At 37.7% G+C, this 26,674-nt stretch overlaps 1 protein-coding gene across 2 annotated transcripts in view; it reads right to left on the bottom strand.

Moving 5' to 3' along the window:
- GABBR2 (gamma-aminobutyric acid type B receptor subunit 2) overlaps positions 1-26,674 on the bottom strand; it is a 458,014-nt gene that overhangs the window by 243,955 nt on the left and 187,385 nt on the right. The window lies entirely within an intron of this gene.

Genomic DNA, 26,674 nt, shown 5'->3' with positions numbered 1-26,674 from the left:
TTGGGTGGACAATTCTTTTGTGTTTCCAGGGTGGTTAGGACCAAAAACTTTGTTGTAGCCAAAGTGATGCATGAGACAGTATAAAGGGAAAAGGCCCATCAAGGGAACTCCTGTACATTCTCAAGTCCTTCTTTCAGCTGGTCCTAGCATGAATCAGCAGAGCTTAGCTTACATCACTTAGGGGCTGATAAGGCCTAATGAACTTCTCTTCTGTGGCCTACCCCTCTCTTAGACTGCTCATCACACCATGGTGCAGCAAGAGGTATAGTTGGCTTGAAGCTGGCACATGCCACTAGGTATTAGCAGATTTTTTCACCTGTTTAAGAGTGGCAAGACTGTCCTCTTTAAGCTGCCTAATATCACAAAGAAGCCAGACAACATTCAAAGTAATCTAGCTTTCCAATTATGTTTTTTTGCCATATAACTACTTCAAGGTTTCCTGTCTTAATTGCTGCTGGTTTTCCTCCAGCCCACGACTCCCAAACCAGTTTCACATTACTATTCCTAATAGATAAGCAAAAATAATTTTAGTCTGCAACATGATTACGGACTGAAATGAAGAGAGTGGCACACCAATTTTAAGTTAATAGAATTATGATCACATCAATTGCAGTGATTGTCTATTTAATTTGTTTGTAATAGCAGAAATAGGAGAAGCAAATCAGTGTAAAACAGGTATCCCACATGTTAACACAGAAGAAAGAGGATGGAAACTACGGGATATTAGAGGAGAATTTAAAAGCCTGTGTATCATATGCAGATACTTTCTGATGACCCTCTGTATGGGTCATTTCCTGACAATCATCATTACACCAGCTGCCTTAATTACTTCTTTCATGGCCTTTATGTCATCTTATCCCCTTTAGTCATGATTTAAAATTACTAAGACACATTTTTTTACTTTATAACCTTTTTCAATTATTAGAACAAATGGACATATAAGTAACTTTTTATTAAAAATTGTTTTATCAAGCAAGGCAGAATGGTCAGCCTTCCAAGATTTGTTACATCCTTTATCCTTCTGTGATGTTATCAGTTTTTAAACTCATTCTGTGAAAATGTGTTCACAGAAAGTGATCAGTAGTGACTTCTTTTTCTGCTTCTATACTAGTAAAACGGAATTATTGTTATTTTTCAGTGATGCCATTAACTGCTCCTTACAACTGAGGTTTTTCTTGATACAAAGAAAAATTAAAATTGGTTTTTAAAAAAAAACCAACAAAACATCAGTGATAACAAAAGAAAACAAACCTCTCTTGATCATAGTTTAGCTAATGTCCAAAATCCTTCTACCTACTGTAAGAAAACACTAGAACTATCATTTGCTACTGAAAAAAAGTAGCATTTTCCTTACTTAGCATCAATGTAATTTCCAGAGGAATACAACTTGTCATATGCTTCTATGCAATACTGTCCGACTTTCTCCTGTATGGGAACAATTTTTTAGTTCCAGACTTGCTTTTTCAGACATATTTTCTGACCAATTCCAGTCAGTCTTTTAATCAAAGAAAGACTAGATTAAGATGATTTAGCTAAACTGATCAGAAAACAGCTGATTTACCAAATACTGTCTAGTCAAATTAGAACATTATTAACGTAAGAACAATGACAACAAACACACATTAATATTAATACTTATGGATAGGCTTCAGTGGCGGGCACAAGGCTGATGATTATAAAAATTATACTTCTAGCTGTATACTGACTTGTTGGGATTCCATCCCTTCAGAACTTTGCACTTGAGGAATTAAATTGTGTATGTGTGGTTATTTCTGAGCAGTGCTTATTTAAATTCAGCCATTGAGAAATTTCTTTGACATCTCCCCCAGCTCATCTGCTAGAAACAAAGTATCTGTGGCCTTCAGAGCGCCTAGGCTTTCCATTTATCTACTGATTAATCTCCCCAAAACACACCTTACTAGATTTTGTGCCAAAGAAGTTAAAAACCTTTTCCCATTACTGCTTCAAGCAGATATTTGCTGTTTTCCAGATGCATCTGTTGTGGAGATTTTGCCAAAAGAAATTCTTTCCCATTATCCAAACATGACAACAGCTTTGCAGAATTTACAAGTTAGGAGCTTTGTAAGAATTTACAAGGCTTTTCTAAAAGACAGTGTTTCCCTTTCAATGCTCTGGCCTATGTCTGACACGTCACCTTGTGTCCCTAGTCTGTGAGTATTTTTACCATATTTTCCAGTTTTTACTTCCTATTTCCATATTTTTTCCCCACTAATCTCAGGTTCTTTTCTTCCTTTATAAATAATTTAAATATATCATGGAACGGAAACTTGTAGTTTTCTTTCTACAGAGGTTCTTGACTTCTTTCAGATAAATTGAACTACAGAATCTTCTGATTTGGATTTAGGTCCAAAGTCAGTCACCTCCATTTCTAGAGCTGCCAATCCTGAGGCAAACATTCCTATTTTGGATGAAATTTGTGAAACTGAGAATACAAAATGCTGCATGTTTTGTTTTAGCAGACGCTTGCAGTCCTGGAAAGTGTATCACCAGCAGTTTCAGTTCAAGCAGTTTCAGCACTCAGCAGCAATCGTTTCATTCCACCAACCCCAAGTAAGGAGAACTGTAAACTACTGTGCTTCTGGTTTTTGTTGTGTAAATAGGATAATTTCCACTTTCAGAAACTGCTGTAAGAAAGTGGTAACAAAACTGCATCAAATTTTCATGGGGATCCACAGTTGCTAAGGAAATTTTGCACCAACTAAAACACAGAAGCCATCTAATTCCACGGGGTTTTAGACTCTTGTTAAAAATTTAATGAAGGCTGTACCTCTATGTCTCTTTATATCTAAATACTTTAAAGACAGTAATATTTCATTTTGCCAAAACAGGAACTACCATCCCTGGTCACTGATAAACCTGAAAATTTTCACAAACCAGTGAAAGACACTTTTGCACTGTTGTGCCTACAAAGCTAGATGAAAGCAGCATTTCACCATACTACATATTTAATCTGTGTGATCAACTGCAAAAATTACTGGGGTACACATATGTTTACTCAGGGGAAAGTTCCAAAAAATGAAGGGTTTGTAAGGGATGCTTTTGCAGGAAAAAAAGGATGTTCCTTTTGCTTTAGGCAAAAGTGAAGATGGGATGCAAGAGATGGATTTTTCTCTCTCATTCTGCCAGAGGTGCCCTTTTATTCAGCTCCAATGACTGAAATAAAGGTTTTAAAGTTTGCTACCAGGTCAGGCTGTATAATTTCTTGTGAAGTGGATGGCAGCAATACTTGCCTACCTCATAGCTCTTGTATCAAATTTAGTGATGTTTGAGAGGTGAGCAACAAAGTCCCTCACCCTGCACCTGTGAAAGAAGAAATACAGGGATTTTGAGGAATAATGAACTTGCACTGCAAAGGCAGAAATTTTATTTTCTTTAATCTCTATCAAACTGAGAGAGTAGATAGAAAAAATAACTGGGATGTAAAACATGGTGAGTCTAGAAGAAATGAAATTTCAACACACTTGTGGTCTGTACCAGAAAGAATGGACGTAGCTTTAAGAAAAGGAAGAAAAGTTGGGGAGCATCAGGGTCTGGCAGCCTAAGGAAGTGGGACACAAGTGCACAGCCCCTGGACCAGGAACCTCACCAGCCAGCAACCCAGCAAGGACAGTCTTGGAGGGAACAGCCACTTTCAGCCAGGAGGTGACACCTCCATGCAAGTCCATGGGAATAAGGCAGGTCCAGTGCAAAGATGAGAAGTTGATCCTCAAATCTGGAGCAGGTTTGGTAAAGGTAACCAGGGTCAGACAGAACCCATGGCTGCTGGGCAGGTCCATAGCAAAATGACAGGACTGGGAACAAGCTTACAGGGTCCCTGCCAGGCATAGCTGTGATGGAGAGAATGAGAAACCAGGACCCCACAGCATCACGGGGGCATGGACTGATGGCACTGAGTTCAGCTGAAATGGGGTCAGGGATGGGAAAGGGTCGGGGGAGCACAGACCTTCAGGGCTACTCAGGGGCAGAAAGAGTTTTTGGTGCTCTCAGAGCCCCAGGCACTGAATTTCGCTGTTTTTTACTTCCTACATGAACTCTGTGTGATGATTCTCTGCGTACAATACATAAATGACCTTGTCCCTCACAAGGATACGAAAGTTGTACATAAAGTGATTTTATTTCAGGTGAGATGAGATTGCTCACTTCAGAGACATTATGAGTGCAATCACCTTGTGACCTGTAGTAAATAGTTCGCATCCATTTGACCACAGTATTTCATTTTTTTGCAAGCCAATTTTATCTGTTTTTTCTGAGGAAAACAGTAAAGAAAGGTGATATTCCTGATGAACTTTCAATCTAGTTATGCTTGTTTGGATTTAGGGGTCTCCACTGACCAACATTTCAAACTGTTTCAAATTACACATTTAAAGGCACAGTTCACTCAGTTAATCCTAACTCTGCCAGTAACAAAATTAATTTAATGATTTTTAGATTAATCATACTACTTTGCTTTTAACAGATATTTTCAATGACCTTTTGGTTCACTAAAGCTGCATGTAAGTACAGCAAGCTAAATCCTTGTCGTTCAGGGTAGTCTAATCCCACCAGATGTTGATCATAAGAGATGCCTAACAAATGAGAATTGGTCAGACCAGATGGATTACATAGTCAGATATTTTACTAAGATTTCCTGTTGTCCAGAATATACAGTTCACTACACAATGTTATTCCGTAGGAGTTTCAGTACAGACATATTTTTATGTATGTACAAAACGAATGATTGAATTATAAGAAAAAGTTTCCTCATTACATGGACAAAATGTAAATTATGAGTAATTCCATAGGACAGATTACAATTTTTGGGATTAGTATAGATAGAGGTCTCACTATACAATGTGTTACAAGCAAACATAATTATCCCTATTTCCATTCCAATGGAACACATTACTCACATTTAGAGGCATGGTAGCATTAAGTGAAAACTTACATCCAAGAAATACAAACTGCAGAGATACTCTTTCATTGATATACGCATCATCTGGGACTACAAAAATGAAATAGGTGATAGAGAACCTTATTTGAAGCAGAAAGACAATGCAAAAATAAAAGATGAAGCAAAAATACACCAAAAGGAAACAGTAAAATATTGTTTTGGCTAGTAGGAAAGAGTTTCATTTAGAGGAAAATTAAAAAACTAAATATGTTTTATTGTGTAAAGGAGAAACAAAATCAGAACTGCATTGGATTTCCTTTTCTGTTCAAAAGCAATCAGGTATTTTATAAAGGTACCATGTTTATGGTTTTCATTGTGACAGGAAGGGAAGAAGGAACCCCAGAATACTGGATTTTTATTTGGGCAAACTGCCACAGTACAGATTTTCACAAAAATATTGCTTTTTTCATTGAAGTAGGATGTTAGTAGCTGGGTCTAACCTAAAAACTAATGCAGTCAATATTAGTCTTGCCTACAAGAAGCAACCATGTGTTTCACATTGGAGTAAGAATAACACTGTTAATGATATTTTTGTTGTATTTGTACTATAATTACACATTCCAGTTAAAAATGGTAACTATCCTCTCTGCCTGGAATGGCAGTATGGTAAATATGGTTTCACATAAAACCTACATATGTGTGACTATCACACATATGATAGTCATATGTGTGATAGTCACACATATTTAGGTTTTATGTGAAACAGATCATACCTATTTAAAAAAAAAACCTCTATGAAGTCACCTACAAAATGCTGTCATTTCCTCCCAAATTCTCTAAAGGAAGAAAGAAATTTCCTTAATTTACCTTTCTTGTGTTGTTTGATCACAGAAGTTAAACATAATCAGGAACTCTGATGTTAAACCTACCAGTTGTGTGTAAGAAGAATTGATGGGCATGTAGGATTCTTGTGGTAGGGGGGAAGTTAATTAGGTGGCTTTAGGGTGACCTACAGACAGTCCCAAGTTCGAGGGTAATTTCTCTCCAAGGGATAAAAAAAATCATCAAGATGTGGATCAGTTACTGTGAGGTGTTTGAAGAAACCAGCATATTACAGTGAAATAAAAATCTAGTTAGGAAAAGTTCAAGGATCTGCATTATGACAAAGTAGGAAAAGGTTAAGTTCCACTTAGTCTATAGGCATGTTAAGAACATGCGCATAATGTTCAGCAGGACTTTGAGCAGTCTGAGAAAAAAAACTCTCCTCACTAAGAGTGGACACTAAGACAAGTTAAGACACAACTCAGTAGTACAGCAGAGAGAGGAAAGGAATGGTACATTCCTTACAGTAAAAAAATACATAATGCATTGCCAAGCCAGAAAGAATCTCTAAGAGAGTAGGCAAGGACTGAAAGTAATGATGTAGTCTCTAAGAAATAATATCTGTTCACATGAGGAGTTAAGGAGCACCAATGAACAAAATTGAAAAAGAAAATGCACCAAAAATACACTTCTGGTTCCTTTACTCTGAGATATCATCTACAAAACTGAGATATTATATGATATGATTTCTGATGGCTCCCAGGGAAATAGGATGACCATCCTTCTACAAGTTTATCAGATGTGACTTGTAGAGAAAGCAGAAAAAATTTAAGGGGTCTGGAGGCTTCAATATTATACAACAGTAATTTTCATGTCAGATATTATGAAAGTAAATAGGGGCCATATTGAGAATAGATTATTTAATAGTTCATAAACCAATGCCAGAAGTGCAAGTAATTAAGTGAAACTTTAGAAATGCTTGTTTATTACAGAAGAGGAATGCAATAGGACTACTGAAGTTGGTGTAAGCATTCAGGTAACTGAGAGTGTTAAAATACTCAATATTTATTCTTGGAGGGAATGTGGAGGCAGACAAGTAAAGGCACTCTATATTATTATGTGTGAAGTGCATTCAGAACATCAAATGAAGAACATAGAGTACACCTGCATCTTTTTCTGGGAAATTAAATTTCACAGGGTTTATATATGAGTTTAGAAAAAAAAATATTTAAAGAATTTTTTTTAAATTAAAATGAATTTAAATCCCATAGAATACATGTTAAGGCTACTTTACATTGGTGAATTTAGTCTAGCCTAGGAAATAAGAATAGAACAAGATGGAAAGTCTCGTGGTACCACAGAACTAAAGAATAAATCAAAGCTTAGTAAAAGATAATTAATATCTTTTGAAGGACACACTGTACCACCACCCTCAAACCCACTTGTGTAATAGTCCACATATAGCAGAGACTGTTTGACTACTGAACGAAAAATTAGGGACTCAAGATCTGCCTATATTATTAGAGGTGGACAATGTATAGTAGCTAATAATTCTTACATACATACACATTTCAAACACATTTATTACACTCAGGAAGAGCCTGTTTAATAAAAAAATTCTGAATAGAATTCATTGAGAGGGATAATTCAAACAAACATGAATGATAATTAAATATTGTTTTAGAAAATGTTATCAGTGCTACAAGAGCTTTGATTTATAATTACATAAAGAAGCACCTTATGTAAAATCCTCCTTGATTAGTCAGAATGAAAGCAACCTACCATTTATACATTTGAAGTCTCTTAATCCGTGACAGATAAAATATTTTTTTTATTCCAACACTAACTTGGAAGGGTGTTACATGTATATTGCTAAAGTTAAGATAAATGAGCAATTCCAAGGAATGAGTCATCTCATCAATAAATAGATGTCTAAAACAGGTGAGATGAATTGCACCCTGGGAGAACTTCTCTCCTTTCTCCATTAAGTACAAATGGAGCTAGATGACTCTCAGATACAGACAGATGAACTCTAGCTGAATTCCAGGTCTAAAATCTAACCCTGTCTCAAAATGGTGTTCCAGTAGCACTGCCATCCACTGAAACTTAGAAGCCCCAAAGATCCCTTACCTTAATAAAAGGTTCTCAGAGCAAGGTCAGAGGAGTGAGCTGCCTTCCTGCATCACTCCTCAATCTGTCCATCCAATGGCTGAGGGAGAACACACAGGGTCTTATTCTGCTTCTTGGATGGCAGAGGAGGTTTGTGAAAAATTTTAAAGTCCTTATGCATTGGGATTTTTTTCTTTCAGAAAACCTGGACCAAGTTGGAAGTTTTGCCATGCACTCAGTCACTGTTCCAAAGCTGCAGCTCCTCACTAATGGTTTAATTGCATCAGACTGAGGGGGCTATGCCAACATTTATAAAACCCTCTGTATCCAGGAGTAAGTCTTGTTATCAATTGAAAACTATGAATACAAGCCTCGGTGGAAAACTAAAAAAGGAAGAAACATTTACCTAATATAAAAATGGGATGACATTTTGATGAAAAGAAGGTTATGGAACCTGTGAGGATAGAGATCACAAGGAATTAGCACATTATTTCAAAAGTCCTCTAAAAAAGAAATCCATATTCCTCAGACTTCCTAAATGTGGAAAGGTCAGCAACATCAAGCTCAGATTTACTTCTGTTCTATGTCTGAACAATGGGAATACTTGCCGTCCTGTTAACACACTAGTGTACTGGGGCATGAGGCTTTTTAGGAGTACAAGGATAGGTTTGCTTAAAATTTGAGAACAGTTTAATAAAGCTTTTCATTAACTTATTTTCCACTGCTCCAAACATCTTTGTTTAGATCAACTTTGTAAAAAAAAACCTGCAGCTTAAACATCACAAGTCTCTATTTCCTCTTTCAGATGAAAAGCAGAAAAGAGACACCATTTCAGGGATCCAAGGTCACCACATTACAATGATAATGCTATTTTAAATAAACAAGAAAATTTTACCAGATGAACCATATTTCAGCCCCATGTTTCTTCTTTCTGGAAAAATATGTGAGAAGTTACCTTCCATCTCTTCTGACTCAGAGAGGTTCTGCTACATTAGAGAATTAAATTGGATACTAACTGGAGTGATATTACTGGGCAGAGAGAAGCAATAAGGAGATTTTAAAAATAGATATTCCTCTTTCTCTCCACTGTGTATCATTTACATTCAAAGAACTTTTTCACTTGCACATGTATATTAAATTGAGCCATTCTTCTCTGTTTTCTTAACACTGAAATTTTGTAGCACATTGTACTAAGGACTGTAACTTTAGTCCATTTCAAAATCAAAGTCAGAAGAAAATAAGCTGAAGATATATGACACTAAAGTACTAATGCATTTTTTAGTTTTATGCATTGAAATTTCATAGTACTGGTTTTTTTTTCAAAAATAACTTTTTAGAGTCTTTGAAGCGGAAACAATTGCTCACTTATCAATTTTTTGCTGCCTCAGATGGTCACAAATATAATTCCTTGATCGTTGGTATTATTATCTGAGGAAATAATGGGTTTACAAACACAAATGGCCACCTTCTGTCAAAATGCTTCAGCATCGCCTCGCTGTGAAGACATCATATAAGATTTATTTATAATTTATATTTATTTATAATTCAGAATACCAAACTAGTTTCACAAGTATTTGTGAAGCAAAACTTTAAAATTATTTTTGCATTCTCTCTCTGTGGTATGCAGAAAATCATCAGCAACGCAGATCCGAAGAAGGATTGTGAATCTGGCTATAATAGCTGGCATCAAGAGTCTGCACTCACCCACCTATACTGGAGAAACTGTTGTGTTATGAAACCTTGAATGACTAAGACACTGTCAGCACTATAGGAAAATCTCTTTTCTCCCTGCTTTCAAGCCCACAAGCCTCAAGAAGGCTGAAATACAATCTTAACTGTGGCAGTCTTCAAAATGGGAGCAACATCCTTCCCTTTGGATCTCCTTGAAATACTTCATATTTCAAAAAAATAGACATACTATCTCACAGGCTAGCTGAAAGGCTACATAACTTTTGTGAAAAGATCATCCCCAAATAACAATCATGCTTTCATTTACAGACAGTACTTCTGTAAATTCCATCTGTAAATCCCAACTGATTTCCAAATCTGTTAACTTAGCTGTCTCTACATTCAGATCTACATATCTTACATGACTTTGTAGAGTGAGCTAAACAGCCTGATAAGAATACTTGATAAGTTCAATGTAATTGTCATTGGATGCTGCAAGAAGGTTCAAATGACCAAAGAGAATTAATATTTTTCTGTTTGGAAAACTTATTGTTTAGTGCAGTAAACCTCATACAAAGTGGTTACACACTACACCTGTAAGAGGAAGCAGCAGTCCTGAAGGAGCTGTATGATGGCTTTGGTCTTAATTGTTGTAGGAAACCCTGCTTGAGTCTACCCATCACTAAATGTTTCCTGAAGAAATGTCTTGATTTTACTGTTCTGTTTCCAAACAAAAAACAAAAGAAAAGAAAAAAAAAACCAAAAAAAACCAGGGGTGATCCTGGAAAATGTCAGAAATGCATATGAAGTGGCTCACATTCAAAATTAATGGTATCTAAAATTTAGTTGCATTTAGATTACCCGTGAGCTCAGGAACAAAGGATAAACCTAAAAGTAAAGGTTGAACATTCAAAACTAATAAAAGACCAGGCATACAATTTCAACTACTTAAGTGTATTTTGAAAAGGTGACATGTACTTGACACAATAGCCAACTGTGATTTCTAGGAACCACACAAAGTTGACCCTGCCTCTCATATGCAGCAGCAAGCTGAAGTTCAAAGCTTCTTCAAGGGAGTGTGACAGAATGTTGCTAAAAGTCTGCAACATAAAAAATAATGGTGTTTAAATTATACTCTCTGGCAAAAAGGGAGCTACAGTAGCTCATATCACCTGGGGAGAAGAAAGTTACAGACTAAACGACTATTTCTCCTAATCTCTCTGCTTCCCACCTCTTTCCCCTAAAAACTGATAATGGCACTATCATCAACTACATCAGTGATTTTCCCAAATTCATCATGAGAGACATGATTGTTCTCTGCTAAAGGCTTTGGAGAGCAACCACCCCTGTTAAAAAAACCAAACAAGTTGAAAATTGATAGAATTCATAATCAAATTCCTTTTTGGAAAGTTCAAATTTTGATAAGCAAGGTAGTTAATAGCTCAGTTAACTCATTCCAGTTAATGTAATCAATTCACATGTGCTAAGTGAATTAAATTCACTTTTTAAACAAAGTTAAATTCAGGGAAAGCAATAAAAAGTACTGTTGCTATTGGAGCATGTTCATCGAATTTTCTAGAACTACTAGATTGATTAAACTTTATTTTGGAATTTGAGGATTATACATTGGTTCTCCAAGATTAAAGGAAATTCAGTAACTATATTAGTATCTTTTTTCATATTGAAGAAAACTTTGCAGCAACATTTCCTGCAATGGCGTATGACTGTTATTTCACACTTTATTTACTCCAGAATCCTCAGAAGGACACCATATGGTGGTGATAATTTACTGTACTTGAGCGTCTCAGTTTGATTCACATACTTCCTCCACTGAGATTTCAATTGTTGGCTGAAGCTGGACTGCAGTTACCTGTGGAAAGTCTTTCTAGAAAAGAGATTTTCCTCTGGCTCTTGTAGATATCTTTTTGAACCCTTCAATGCCTTTGTTAATTGTTCTTTCTCTTCTTTGATAGACTTCTATTTTTGAGATTTTTCCTTGTAGTCTCTTTTCCTGAAACTCCTTAAATGAAAATAATTTCTTGTATGACAGAACATATCAAGTTCTTTCTAAGTAAGTTCTGTGCATTATTTTATATTATTTCCAATGGGATTCTGAATAGGTCTTGTGCTGCATCTTGGCAGATTGCCTTTGTAGCCTTTTGGAGTTTGTACTCGTTCTCACAGCAGTGTAGTTCAAAAAGATGGTGGCATCTTTTAATTTCATTGGCTTCACATTTTCTTTTCCTGTAGAATCCTCCAGAATCACATTAACACAAGCTGTTTGGTTTAAGAAAGTAAAGCCAATTATATCCATGACTGGAAAATCATACAAAAATGTAAGCAGTCTGTCAGTACTGTCTGAGAGGAAGTCTTTAATACAGTTTGGAAATCAGAAGACACAATCTTCTAGGTAAGAATTCCAGGTTGATAATTACTTGAAGTGCTTTATGCTGAAAATTAAGAAACCAGTTTCAATCTGTGTCTTTGGCCATTTGTTGGCAGCTTCAAGTGGTAAAAATTATGCCTGTTTGTATGGACTGGTGGTCCTCTCCTTGGCCATATGTCCTAACTCTTTTTACTATTGCTAACCTTTTCTTTTTAACCTTACGGATTGTTTCTGGAATTCAAAGAGCAGCTGGAATCAGACTTCCATATCCCCACAAGACCTAGTAACAAGCTGGTATGAAAAAATGTTTGGTACCTTCATAAGCAAACACAACTCTTTGTTATATCCCTCTTAGGAAGGGGAGTATACATGTACTATTATTATAGGTTACACATTTGAACCAATGGAATTGAATAATCAGCCTCAAAATAACTTCTATCTATTTATGAGTTTTAAATACATTCCATGCCATTTGTTATCTGTTTTGAAGTGGTTTGAAGGATAATGCCCATTTAACATTAAAACCCCAAACCCAAACTGTAACATAAATTGCCTGTAAAATTAATCTACCTCCTTTAAACAAGACACTTAGAAGCCCAGGGAATAGTCCCACAGTCCATACAAGTAAACTCTGTTCCAGCAAGAAGAAGCTGTACTAGACCGGGAGTTAGGAGAGACATTAATTTTGTTTAAATTATGTCCTCTTTCTTTACATAACATTTCTGCTAAAGTTCTGCAGACATGTTTGACAATACATTTGTGGATCCTGCAATCTGAATAATTCTTTAAATTTCCATCTATTTATTTATTTCAACGCCAGAAAAATTTGGTGAATATTATCTAGGAATGTGGGTGTTATTAGAGTATTTAGGAAACTGACCATTCATTACTGATTTGTTTGAATAAATATTTAAATAACAATCTATTGACATGAAACTATATTTTCCTCCACATTACATGAACACATCAAAGTAAGGGAAGTATCAGCTGCTACTGCTATTTGGGTCTAAAAACATCTATTAGAGAAGGAAGGACAGGAATCCTCCCTCTTTTTCTCCCCGCCCTGATTCCCTATTGTTACCAGATAATGTGATACTCTTAAGTATGGTCCTAAGGGAAAGGAGAAATGGAGGAATAACATGGTGCATCCCTTAGTTTTCAATAATTTCTTCAAACTGCTATTTAATAGACTCCAATAGATTAAGTTTCAGCTTTATAAGGTCTTTTTAATATAAGATTAACCACCTTAGTAGCAGTACAGGGCTTCAGCTTAGGACTTGCTTCTTTGCTGCAAGAGCTTGCCAATGACTGACACAGCAAAGGTATTTTGCACATGATCCTAGCTCTGCAACCCTCTGGAATACACTTTTTTTGTACCAGCTGCTCCATTAGTGGTTTACACTTACACGGTTTTTCCATAAAGCATGACTCTTATTAATACTGCTGAGAATGTACCTTCTGCAGTACATATTTCCTTCAATGGCTCACATAGAAGTACTTCTTTATCTGTTCCATTTTTGAAATAGAACCCAACAAGATATCTGAAATACATTAGAAATATCTGTACTACTTTCAGATGCTCCCAACATCCAACACTGTATGATTTTTTTTAAATATCTGTTTCTTCAACTCTTTGGCAATTCTTCAGCTCTTCTGTCCATTTTAAAACAGTATTTTCTGACAAATGGACTTTGTCACCCTATTGTTCTCCATCCATTATTTCAGTCATTTTCACTGGAACAACAAAAGAAAAAATGTTGCCCCAAAAATGCAGGTGTTTTTGTATTTTCCTAATAAGTCAGAAAATTCAGATTTTTCTTTCAAACATTTATCACTATGTTTAGCTATGCAAAGTACTGGACAGACTATCACATGACTTTACACATCAATGGATTCTTAAATTTTAAATTTTTTCCTAATCTCAACGGCTTCATTTACTGTCAATAGCAAATGTCGCAAGGCACAATACACTTTTAGAGCAAGGTTTACTGACTTTACAGGTTTACTGTTGCTAATAAGCAACAGTAGCTATAACGGTCTTGGTAACTTGTTTGGTTTTTTTTTTGTTTTTTACTTCACTTTTTTTTTTATCTGCTTGGCTTATCATACTTGTTATCCATAATGTTAGTGATGAAGAGCTCATACTAGCATGAGGGGAAATGTCAGCTCTGTAATTTTCTTCGTGTTCACTTCTACTGGCATTATCAGCATTATCTTCAATCTGCAGTTGCTCTGCAGGAATCTTTTTAAACCCCTTGTCCAATTGGTAGTTTAGTGAAAACTACATAATATAATCCATAAATCCACTTAACTGGACACATGTAAACAGTAATACATGGAATAAGCTGAAAGTGAGTGAATGAGTGAGGATGCCACTCTCAACTTCCCAGTGTTGGGAAGCAGCCCCTCTCCCCTCAGGACACTTCAGGAACCCTATGGACTATCTGACACATGGACTGGCTGAATGCACTAAATATTAGTAAAGCTTAACTTCTTCCTTATTTTTTAAGATAAAAATGAATATAAATGGAAATGTGACAATTATCATTCTGCACCCCAACAGACCATCTTACACAACAATTGGTCTGCAGACACCCCTTCTGGAGACCTTAGCCCTATTCACTCTTTAGCTGGGTACAGTTCAGAGTTGGCCAGCCTATATCTGGACTGCAGCATGGATTGAAGGCAATCTCTGGCCACTTGCAAAAAGATGCACACTTCAAGATACATATCTAGCAAATAAAAGTGCCTAGCAAAAAGAAGTGCCATATGCTTCCAGTGCCTGCAGTACTACTACAGTACCTACACTCTTCTCCCAAAACTGAAGATAACCAATTTCATCCAGCTTTTCCGCTAAAAGCAATGCCAAGATAGAGCTCAAACTTCAGAGGAAAACCGTAAGATTGATTTGCAGTTTGGAAATAGACTGTACAGCAAGAGACTAAATGAGCTCTAAGATGGATTAAGACAGAACTGGATCTTGATGATAGTCTGTACATGATAAATTACCTACTTAAGGAGATTTTCTAACTTCAATCTCCAATCTAGCAGACAAAAATACATAAAATATAGTGACTGGAAGTTAAAGATTAAATAAGACACATTTTTTAATGTGTATCACTAACCACTAAGACAGTGACAAAGATGGTAGTGAATTTCCCAGCCTTCTGGTGTTCTTGAGCATGAATGCATGTGAAACAACAGAATTATGCACCTATTAATTAGATTCTGTAGCATTTTCCCTTAGCAAACCAAGAAAAATCTACATTTTGATGAGATAAAACCAAACTTTCCTATTTTGAACTTTTCACTGGATCCAGTCTAACTCCCATCCCTCATTTATCTGTACTTTATTTGTACTAAATCTCCACATTTTTAAAATTGTAATAAATCCCTGTACATAATAAAAATGGCAAATTCTTTGATGTCAGCAGAAAGTAATTATTTTTAACTGTTTAAGATCTACTGATTAAAACCACTGATGACTTTCATTCTCTGGCAGCAACCTGAGCAAAAAGGAATAGCAGGATGTACTGGTTCTGGATGGAAAGAAGTTATCAACACAGCTTTGTTCACAGCAGCCTGTGCGTGGCTGTGCTGTGCTCGGGTGACTAAAACGGGACTGAAAACCCACCAGGGTTTTGGCTATTGCTAAATCATGTTTGCACAGAGTTAAGGATTTCTCTCTCCCTGTCCCCCAGAACCAGTAAACTTGGAATAGGTAAGATTTTGGGAGGGGACCCAGCCAGGACAGCTGATCCAAACAGACTAAAAGGATATTGCCCACCATCTAATGTCATGGTCAGCAACAGAACCTCAGGGGAAAATTGCTATACTATACCACATAACACTGTATTAAGATCTGGAATGTAACAGGCCTTTTAAGGAAAAATAAAAATATTTTAATGCCAAAAGGAAATTCATCAGTTGGAATTCTTGCAAAATAGAGGGCACAATGCTTTAGTCAGAAAGCACTGCATCAAAACCCTGTGATGGACACTGACAGACTCTTCGCCTTAATAAACAAAATCTTTTTTGAAAGTTCTTTCTGTCTTGGAGACAGGTACGAACTTTTATTTTTTTGGTGCAGACATATTCTTAAGATCTGCAATCTCAGGTCCCATAGAGTTCAGCATTTGCTTATCAAGTAATTCTATTTAGCTTTCTTCTTTCACAGATAAAAGTTTGCAGCTAAGCCTAGCAACAGCTGAGATTGCTTTTCTTTTGCTGCATCACTGACTGAAATTCAAACACACGTACTGTGTACATCTGAAAAGACATGCAGTATTTTTCCCTCCCTGTCTTTCATTCTTATGTTAAGTTTTACAGGAAAGAGATCTTTCTTTTTAATAATTGAAAACTAATGTGCATTCAGTTCTTGGCTACGGTTTTATTTTAAATTGGCATAGAATTTCTATCACAGATTCAAAGGATCTGGAAGCCTTGCTTAAGGTTGCTTTTTAGTAAATGCAAATCACTTACTTCATCAAGAATTACACAGACTGCTTAATATTCATTCAGCAGAAGTGACGTTTTCATCCATAAGAGAAATAAAAATCAATTTATTTTTAATTAACCATTTTTTTCTTATGTAAATATGTGAAGCCTGTATTCAAACCTCAGTATGCTCCACATTTCAGGCTGCCTGATTACTTTCACTAAACTCTGATCAATAGCTGCCACAACACAGCAGTGCTCTTCTGTATTTTCCTGTAAGGGACTACAGACATTTGAGGCAGGTGTCCCTTCACCCTGCTGTATTGCTCCTCTAGTCTCTCTTGTCCCCATCACCTTGCACCTTGTGCTCTTGACCTCCCCACCCATCATCTCAGCCACAGACCATCATCTCCCTCTCCTGTGGTTAACACTACACAAAATGAATCCCAAACACAGAGCAATTCGTGTAAGCAAAGGGAGCATTCTGGCCCTGAGGCATCAGTTATGCAGGCATGTCCTCAGTCATCTGAAAAATTGAAACTTTACATGGATTACACCCTGTTAGTACAGTAAATATTTAAGAGGACCAATTCTGAATCTAGTTGTCTGTTTTATCAAGACCATTCAGAATTGATCTTTACCTTTTTTTGAGTCAAAAATTTGCCCAAGGGTGTTGGTCAACAAAAGAAAGGAATCTTGCCAGAGGAAGAAAATCTCAATCAGAGGTAAATTTAAGGAAGCATTTTATATGGACAGAATGAAACAAGTTATGCAAAGCATTTTAAGGACACAAAATTTAAGCTAAACAAGGCAGTCAAGGTAGGGGCATTTCATTAGTTTTGTATTTGTAGAGCTGCACAAATTATAAGTAACTTTAAGAGAAGGGAAAAGCTCAAAACAGCTAGCTTCCAGTTTGTTGAGAACTTCTTGCTTTTTGCCTTTGCATTCATCCTGAAGTGCCCAATATTCATATAAACAAAAGCATCTATGAAACCATTGGTGATGCTACCCACCACAGAAAACCGTGGTTTTCATTTCACCATGCTGGACAAAGCAAAGATGGTCTGGAGGAAAACCTCAGGACCAATTGCAGAAGACTGACAAGGGTAACATAGAGCATTTGTCTGTTCCACCAGTGCAAGAGCAAACATTTTTGCAGTCATTAGACTAGACAGAGGCAAAATAGGAGGTTTTTTATTAGGCTGTAGGCAAATTAGTTTGCTAGTGCATCAGAACATCATACAACCTGGAATTAAACAAATAAAGCTAAAGCTAAAATGAAGAAAATTACTGGAAAACAAAATAAGAGCTAAAGAGTACAGTGCAGTGAACCATAATGAAAAGGTAAGTCTCATATTTCCCTCCTCCTCTTCTCCAGGGAATATAATTTCAGTGTGATGCCAATAGCCCTGCAATCTGTGGTACTGTGAGGAATATAACATTTCAGTACAAAGATATCAGAGCTGGGACCTTCACAAGCAACACACTGCATGAGGACGGCAATTTGGATCCATTCTGGCCCAAGAGTCTCTGAACTCCTATGAATTCCTACATGATTATCAGGACTGGATGAAAACAATATAGTGAAAATCAAAATTTATATAATTTGTTGCATTTTGAAACAGATTCCACCCTCTTATACCTTCAAGATAGTGATTTTAATGCTGACATAAACTGAAGTTTTACAGTCTTAGAGAAGACATCTTGAAAAGACAAGTGGACAATTCTTGATGGAGCTGGGCAGTGATGAAAATGACTTGAAGAAAAAGAAAGGCTCCACTTTTCATTGATAAAGATGATGCAGCTGGATTCTCAGCACTCAGTATAAAATTAGTATCTCATCTGCAAAATCCGACAGATGAAGGGTATAGTAGAGCACACCTCTGCTACATGCAACCTCAGGAGGCAGAAGGATCACAGAAGGGAAATTTTCAAGCTGGAGACATGACAAGATTCAAAAGAGTTCAGCATAAAGCAAGGGAGGAAAGTGAGCCAAGTAAGGTCTATGAAAAACATTCCTGCTTCCTTCTTGGTGACTGCAAACAAGCACTTTGTTGTGTCCATGCTTGAAGGCAAGAGGAACTACGGGGGTGTATGGCTCTACATTGAATAGGAAGGACATTTGTTTAATGGATGGATTTCTGCTTCTGTAGGAAGCCATCATTTTAGCAATCACCATGCTAAGCACCACTCTTGATAAATGCAAAGCCAGAGCCTCTTGTTGCCCACATGCACACTTTGATGCATTTTTCTAAATGCTACTGTTTATTTACTTATTAGGAAAAGTAACTGCACCCTGGGTATGCAATTGGGATGGCTTAACAGATTACCCCAGTCCTTCACACCTGTTTGTCCTGTCTGGAAAGCTGCACTTGACCACAGAGCAGTATTAAAGAGGCTTTGGTGTGCCTGTTAACACCTGCTAATGCCATATATTGTCTGTCATGGTGAAGTTTTCATTTCTCTTAGCAACCCCTATATAGACTGGGATGTAAAACATGTGAGAACAAATCTCCATTATGTCTCTGCATGGCAAACAAAGGCGCAGCAAAGGCACTCCTGCTCATGCTGCATTACTAACTCTGCATATCTGAGGAATGACTAGAACAGTCTCTGCAGAAGGAAGACCAACATCTGCTCATTTCTTATCATCCAAAGAGTGCCAGCTCAATGTCCATATACAGGCTGAACTTCAAAAGAAGTTTTGTAAGCGACACGTTCTGTACAACACTGTCTAATTCTGTTCTGTACTCCTCCTCCCTTTAGTAGATGTGTAATTTGCAGAATGAAGTACAGGAATTCACCACCCACATTCCTCCCTCAGAGCAGTGCAGAGCAAACACAAGCATTTCTTGTTATGTATCTGTTTAAGAGTACCTGGACATATTCCTCATTTTCCACCTACACTCTATCCTTCTGGAATGGGTTATACTCCCATTTATTACAGTAGCAAAAGTACTTGGAGTTACTGCCAAAAAAGTTAGCAGATGTCTGCCACTCCGATGATTAGATCCCCATCCAGGCAGTGGGCTGATGTGAGTTTGAATTCATTTTAGAGGATTCAAAGAGAAGGGAACGGAAAAGAGAATTTCCACTTCCTTGGCATGTTCTTGAATGAGAAACTAAAGCAAAAATATCATCTGTAGAACTAGTTTTCTGAGAGAAAGCACTGACCTCCATTCAGCCTTTGAAGTACAGACAATAGCACTCTGGAGTCCAGAAATTTATCTGGGGATGCAAATTCTGCACGTGCAGAAGTTCATCCCTGTAGCCCCAGAGGAAGGCTTTAACTTCCTAGAAAAATGGCAGCATTTATAATACAGAGAAATCTCAGTGCTGACTCTTGGTTACCTTTGCTAGTTCATTGGTCTGTGTGCTGTCATCTCTGTCTCTGATTGTGGAAATGCACTCAAAAATTATTTATCCACTAGCCCATCAAATGTGTCAGGAGGAAGAACAACTAAACTCCACAGGTTTTGAAGCCTATGTACTTTTTACAGACCTAGGTTATGAACCTCTTGAAAGCTCCTTCACAGCAATTACAAAGAGCTCTGGAGAAGAAGCCAAGACAGCCACTGCAACAGTTTTAGTGAATATAACTCCTATTTAACATGTATGTCATTTAACTTTTGACATTTACAGAAAGGGTTGATCTCAAGTTCGTTCTGACAGTATTGATTGCAGTCAAAGTTTAGAAATCTGTGTGCTGGAAGTCCTCATGCATTCATTCAGCCAGATAATACTAATACAATGCACAAGTAGCTGTCTGAGCTAGACTAAAAAAAGAGGTATTTGGCAAAAATTAAAACACTTTCAAGTGTATCTTAAGTATCATAACAGTACAATTATTAGAATAAAATTTTCAATAATCACAGTTTGATTAATTCTGTATTTTCTAACAATCAGAAAAAAAATTCTATATTTCTTAAGTCAGTTCTCCATAAGGTGTTTTAACACTGATTAGGGAAATCAAAAATTTTCACTTGCAGAAGGAACTTACAGTTCTGATTGATTGGACCTAAGAAAGAACAAAGAAAGGAGGTTCTTGTTAAGAATGGGGTGTGTTTAAAATCCACAAGAATTTATCACTGAAAGGGACCCCCTGGTACAACCACAGAGTTGATACATGGATTTAAAATATCCACACATGGGAAGTCTCTTCATATGCTGCAGGCTGTAAAATATTTTACAGAACTAAAATTTAAATCTGCAATAAAATATTTAAGGCTACAGCTATAATGATCCAAAGGAAGAGAGTTTAAAAGAGAGTATTTGAAACCATCCTCAATGTCTTACCTGCATCAGCTGGAATCTGTCTAATTAAAATCCAGTAGTATCTGAAAACGTTACCACATGTAAAGCCTACCACACTTCCTTTTCTGATTCCTTTTAACAAGATCATACAGAAAAACCCTGGGATGGTCTGTTTCTTTTTTGTAATGGGAATTTCTTTATTCCCTGTGTCATCTACAACTTTCACAAGTTTGTAAGTTGCTCTCCCTAAAGTAATGAATTAATACAATGGAAAAAATCCATCCCAGGGCTATTCCTCTAAAAAGAGAAAGTCACTATCAACTTCTTTATTCTAAAAGTACGGCTGTTTGCTGGAGCCTTCCCTGTGGCTGTGCTTCTGAACTGACTTAGAACTCCCTGCACTCATCCAATCTTCCCTGTTCTGCCCAGGTCCTGCAGGGCACTGTATCAACCAAAATAAAATTCAGCCAAGCATTAAAATCCACTCTAATAGTTCTAAGAAATCAATTAGCTTACCATCTCTGACATAAAATTCCTTCAATAAAACTATGTTGTGATTTATTTTTCCTGGCCTCTGCCTCCCTTTTTATTATCTACATGCAGACTTTGCTTTTTGTGTGTCCCAAACACACACAGCAGTCTGTGCAGCAGTCCATGGTCTTTGCCTTGTGAACCTCTGGGCACAAGGTCCAGGACAATGAGAAAACTCAGGAATCCTCTGAGAAACTTGAAGGTGCCTGCTACTGCCAGGCAACGATGAGCTAAGGAGAGCCATGCCAGCATGGCCCCAAAATGCTCTAGCAAATTCTAATGAACATGCCCAGGTGCCCTTGACCCAAGGTGCTTAGAGCCCTCTTGCAGCCACCAATTACAGAGGGTCAAGAATCCTTCCAGCTGGTGCTCAGGAGAAGCCTCTTCAAGAGCCAAGCCTAGAATACAGCTCCTAGGGGTAGCCAAGCAGAGACTTGTGTAGAAGAGCACAAAAAGGAAGAACTTAAAGGTGGAAGAGAGAAAGAGGCAGATGACTGTGTTCAAATCAGCATAAACACAAATGTGGTATTGACACATAGGTTGCACAACAGCAGGAAAGATGAGAGACAGACAGACACACAGACTTCTCAGACAAATTACAGTTTCAGTATCTCTGGACCCCAAGATGCAGTAGAGATTCAGGTTGCCCATGCCAAGTCAGTGATTTGTAGTACCAAAAGAAAAACTCCTGACTCACATAAAGGTCTACAAAAGTGACAGATTCACTACCCTCCCAGCAGTGTAGTGAATCCTGAAGATAACTGAAATGTGCTTTCAAGCAAAGTATCTGGGTTCCCTAAACCTAACCTTAAATCATGCAAGACTACCAGGAAGAAGAAACAAGAAATAGTAATGGGTGGCTCCTTGCTGTGGAGAGCAGGAGAACTTCTCTGAGGACCTGACATATGATCAGGGAGGTTTGCTGTTTTCTAGGTACCTGGATCCAGGATAATATTTAGAGAGTGCCAAAGTTTTTCTGACACTTACTATTACTCTCTGTTGCTCTTCCGTGTAGGCACCAATAATGCTGCCTGGAGAGTATCAAAAGTGACTTCAAGTTCTACAGGCAATGGCCAGGGGCATAAGGGCTCACATGGTGTTTTCCTTACTCCTGCTGGAGGGGAAAGGTTGTGGGCAGCAGGCAGCTGGCAATACATATCCACAACTAGTTGTGGAGCTAGTTGTGGTGAGAGGGTTTTGATTTCTACAGATATAGAACCCTGTTTGTGGGTCAACATTTGCTTGGGAGAGACGGGATCACCGAGTGAGACAAAGTTATCTTTGCCAGTAGAACAGCTGACCTGTTAAAGAGGCATTTTAAACTAAGAATGACAGGGGAGAGAGTTATCAGAAGTGCTAAGAGACAGTGAAGGGCAGAGAGGGTTTATAAGTAAAGGGCCTGGAGTGACATGACCAAAAGGAATCCCAAAATCAACAAAACAAAGCTTAAGCAGCCTAAGCAGGGTCACCTCCAAAATGTAAGCAAGGATGTGCCTACAAGGCACTATTATGGAGAAATCTTCAATTGTTTTGGGAAATCAGCATGTGGGGTTGCCCTCTGCAGTGCCCATACACTAAATCACTCAGTTTGGAGAATAAACATGGTGACTTAGACATCACTGAGCTCCTGTGGGGCTAACATTTTATGGGGCTCACAGATAAGGTGGGATGGATCTTGTAACTTGACTGATGCAATGGGATACAGGCTCCTTTGGAAGAAGGGGAGGAAAATGAGGAGGTCGGGTTGCCCTTTATGAGGCAGAACAGCTGGAATATTTGGAGATTTTCCTAGGGATGGATAATGAGGCCAATGAGATCTTGTGGGCAAACAGTTACTGATCACACCAATGTAGGTGATAGTGTATTGTACCAATAACCAAACAATCATTGTGACTGAGGTGACTGGGAGAAGTGCCTGAAGACTGGAGGAAAGGAAATTTCAGGGAACCACAGGCCAGTCCACCCCACACCAGTCCTTGAGAAGGTGATATAGAATATTGTCTACCTAGACTTCAGCAAGACTTCTGACATTGTCCCGTAAGATTCTCATAGAGTTAATAGAGTATGAGCTGGACAAACGGACAGTGAGGTAAATTGAAAACTGGCCCAAAAGGCTGCACCCCATGGCATGAGGTCAAGGCAGAGCCCAGAAGGTAACAGTGTAGCAGTGTATCTCAGGGGTCAGTACTAGCTCCAGTCCTGTTCAACATCTTCATTAATGACTGGGACGATGGGGCAGAGAGTGCCCTCAGCAAGGTTGTCAGCTGATGACACAGAACTGGGATGAGTGACTGATACACAGTAGGATCACACTAGCATGGGCTGGCAGGAGCCTCATGTTCAACAAGGGGAAGTGCAAAGTCCAGGGCTGGGGAGGAACAACAGCCTGCAGCAATATATGCTGGATCTGCCCAACGGAAAGTGCTTGGTGGAGATGGTCCTAGTAGACCCCAGGTAGAAGATGAGCCAGCAGATAGGCCCTTGTGGCAAATAAAGCTAATAATACTCTGGGCTGCATGAAGGAGTGTTGTCACAGTGTGTCAGAAGAAGTAATCCTTCTCCTCTGCTTAGCACTGCCGAACTCATACATGGAGTGGCAGGTTCAGTTCTTGGCTTCTCAATACAAGACACATGGACACATTACAGGGAGACCACAGAAGGACCGCGAAGGTGAAGAGGATGAAGAAAGGCTTCTTTCAGTGATGCCCAGTGACAAGATCAAAGGGCATAAATTGAAACCTAGGAAGTACCGTCTGGACATCAGGAAATGCTTTGCAACAGAGAGGATCACCAACCACTCACACAAGTTTCCCTCCTCCCAGGGAGGCTGTGTAGTCTTCATCTGCAAAGGTACTAAAAGGCTGCCTGTATATAGTCACTTCTATCTACTATTTACAATTCTCATCTAAAATGACCCCCTATTTTGCAGCTGACTGTACACAGACGATTTCCTATGAAGAGGGACAAACCTGGGCTAAGGTTCTACCTCTCTGATTTATCCCCATTTCCCATATCATAGTCTTATAACCTTGCCATAATCTCACGGCTTCTAAATATTTACCAGGACCCAGAAGAATCATACTAGATTTAGTACTTCAGTTTTCCTTTAATTAGTAAAATTTCAGAGACTGCCTTTCTGTGAAGATCTTAATGTATCAACTTGAATTATAGGAAAGCATAGTTACAAGACAGAAGAATAGAGAAATTCATTCTTCTTTGCAAGGTCAAGAAAACTTGAAATAAATTGTTCCTCAGATTTTGCCACAGAAATCTGCCAGGAATTTGGAATGAGGTAATATGAAAGAAGATCTCAGGTACATGACACTTTGAAAACAAAGCAAGCATTAAGAAGAGACATTTTTAAGAGTTTTATAGTTAAAGAATTACATTTATAATGTCCCAGTTTTCCTGCTTTCACTATCTTCTCTTCATGTTTTTTCACATACTTTCTTTTTACTGCCTTGTGTGTCTATCTAATCTTCTGCCTTTCCTTTTTCCTGATCAAATTTGAAGGCAGAACACTCCTTCTAGGATGAAATTGCTGTGTACTATTCAGAGCTCACAGATTAAACGTTTATGTTTTTTGGTATATTTGAGGCTTCCAAGCTCATTCATGGAAAAAAGCCCTAAAACCTCTTGGCAATTGTGATGGACAGTAGAAAGCTCTGCTCCTGTTTTTGATCCTCAGAAGCCAAACCTAAGTCAAAAAGCATAATCACATCTTGAGAGCTACATGATGTATACATACGGTCATGCAAAACTGGTGTCTCAAGCTTGTTTTCTTAGTGAAATTTGAAAGGTCAAAGGTCAGCTAGCTCATTTATTTTCCCCAAGTCCTCTTAGAACACAAAAACTTTCTCATAGCCTCTGCTTATCAATGAATTCTTATCAGAACTGACCACTAACTCAGATGCAAGTCTGCTGACTGAACAGTGACAAAGCAAGGCTGCAATAAATAAAACTCTAGATTAATAATACTTCTACACTGCTTTCTCCACAGCAACAGACATATACTATGTTGAGAAGACTTTTTGTTAGCTGCTTTTCTTGGGAACCATTTTATTTTTTCCAGTATTTTCTGGGATGAGATTTGGAATTTAGAGTTCCTAAATTCTTTAAATTTAGGTAAGATGGACCCTGATGGCCTGCTGATTTTCACAGAAGTTGAATTGTCAGTGTACAAAATGCAACATAATCTAAAGAAATCCTTAGTGTTCATCATGTCCCCCAGAAAAAAATGCCTTTTTGTCCACTTACAAGGTTTGTTTTTCTTAAGTTTTTGTCACTGACATATTTTGAAGTTATTGAACTCAACAAAGACTGTGACAGAGTCACAGGAGAGAATATCTTGATATTGTTAATTGATATCATTATCATACTGCACAGTTCTCATTTCTTCTGCCTTTTTGAAATGCCACCTACATTTATAAAATTACATTACAAGTTCTCAATATTTCCATGAAGAAGCAGAGAAATCACATAAAGAGATGTTTATTAAGAAGTAGGGAAAAACAAAGATTCACTTGAGATGAACAGAATTTAACTTATTTTAAAAAGAATCTCAGACAAGGCATTAAGTGGGAGGAAAATGTATATATATTTTTTTAAATCTAGAAATATCATGAATATTCTATCAAGTGCTAAGTTAATATGCAGTTTTGAAGAATTTCAACATGAGATGATTGTAAAAAGAAGTCATTTAAGTCAGTCGATATCACAAAATAAGGAAGCCCTCTTAGTGTACTATTGCAATCAAGTGCCAGCTTCCAGTTTGAAACATACTATAAATAAAAAGGTGTATAAATAAAATGAAAAATATCCAGGAAATAACAGAAAAATACTGAAGCAAGGTATTACTAGAATTACTAATAAGCAAATAAAGCATTATCTGAAAACCAGTACGTGAGTATACATTTTTCTGTTTCCCAGTCATATTCTGTAAGCTTTACATCTTCTTCAGTACTGGTGACATCCAAAACTTTTGACTTAGTGATAGTTAAGTATGGCTTTATTTCCATGACTCTTCCCACTGAAGCATGAAAGACAACAAACCACAGGAATATTGCTTGGTTTGCCTAATTCAAAATACAATCCCAAGCAGGCAGCCATAAAATTTGAGGGACCAACCACTGCATAAGTTTCAACCAGCTGAAAGCTCATCCATGAATCAGAAACAGGACATAGTCAGGCCTTTTCCAAAAACTGTGTGTGTGCAACAGTCTTGTGGTTCAGGAATGTCATTCTCCAATTTATTGCTCCCAGTGAAACCAGGAGCCTCTTGCTCACACCCTCTTCCCCCTCCCCTGTGGTGGGATGGAGAGTAAGATGCACAAAAGGTGAAGATCATGGGATGAGATAAGAACGATTTACTGGAAATAGCAATGAGATAAGAGAAGGAAATGTAACAGCAGCAATACTAATGGCAGAGGGCACAAGAAAGACGTGAACAATTCATATGGAAACAAAAATTCCTGACTGCTCTCTCCACCACACTATGCAGAGGTGGAAGGGACCCCTTCTCCCTGGAAGAGACTCCCTTCCCTCAAATCCCAGCAATGAGGCGAGGTGGTAGAGAA

This window comes from Zonotrichia leucophrys, chromosome 2 (assembly GCF_028769735.1).
Source record: "Zonotrichia leucophrys gambelii isolate GWCS_2022_RI chromosome 2, RI_Zleu_2.0, whole genome shotgun sequence".
In the NCBI taxonomy this organism is placed as follows: domain Eukaryota; kingdom Metazoa; phylum Chordata; class Aves; order Passeriformes; family Passerellidae; genus Zonotrichia; species Zonotrichia leucophrys.
The sequence above is the reverse complement of the archived record's forward strand: the minus strand, read 5'-3'. Positions and strand labels throughout refer to the sequence as shown.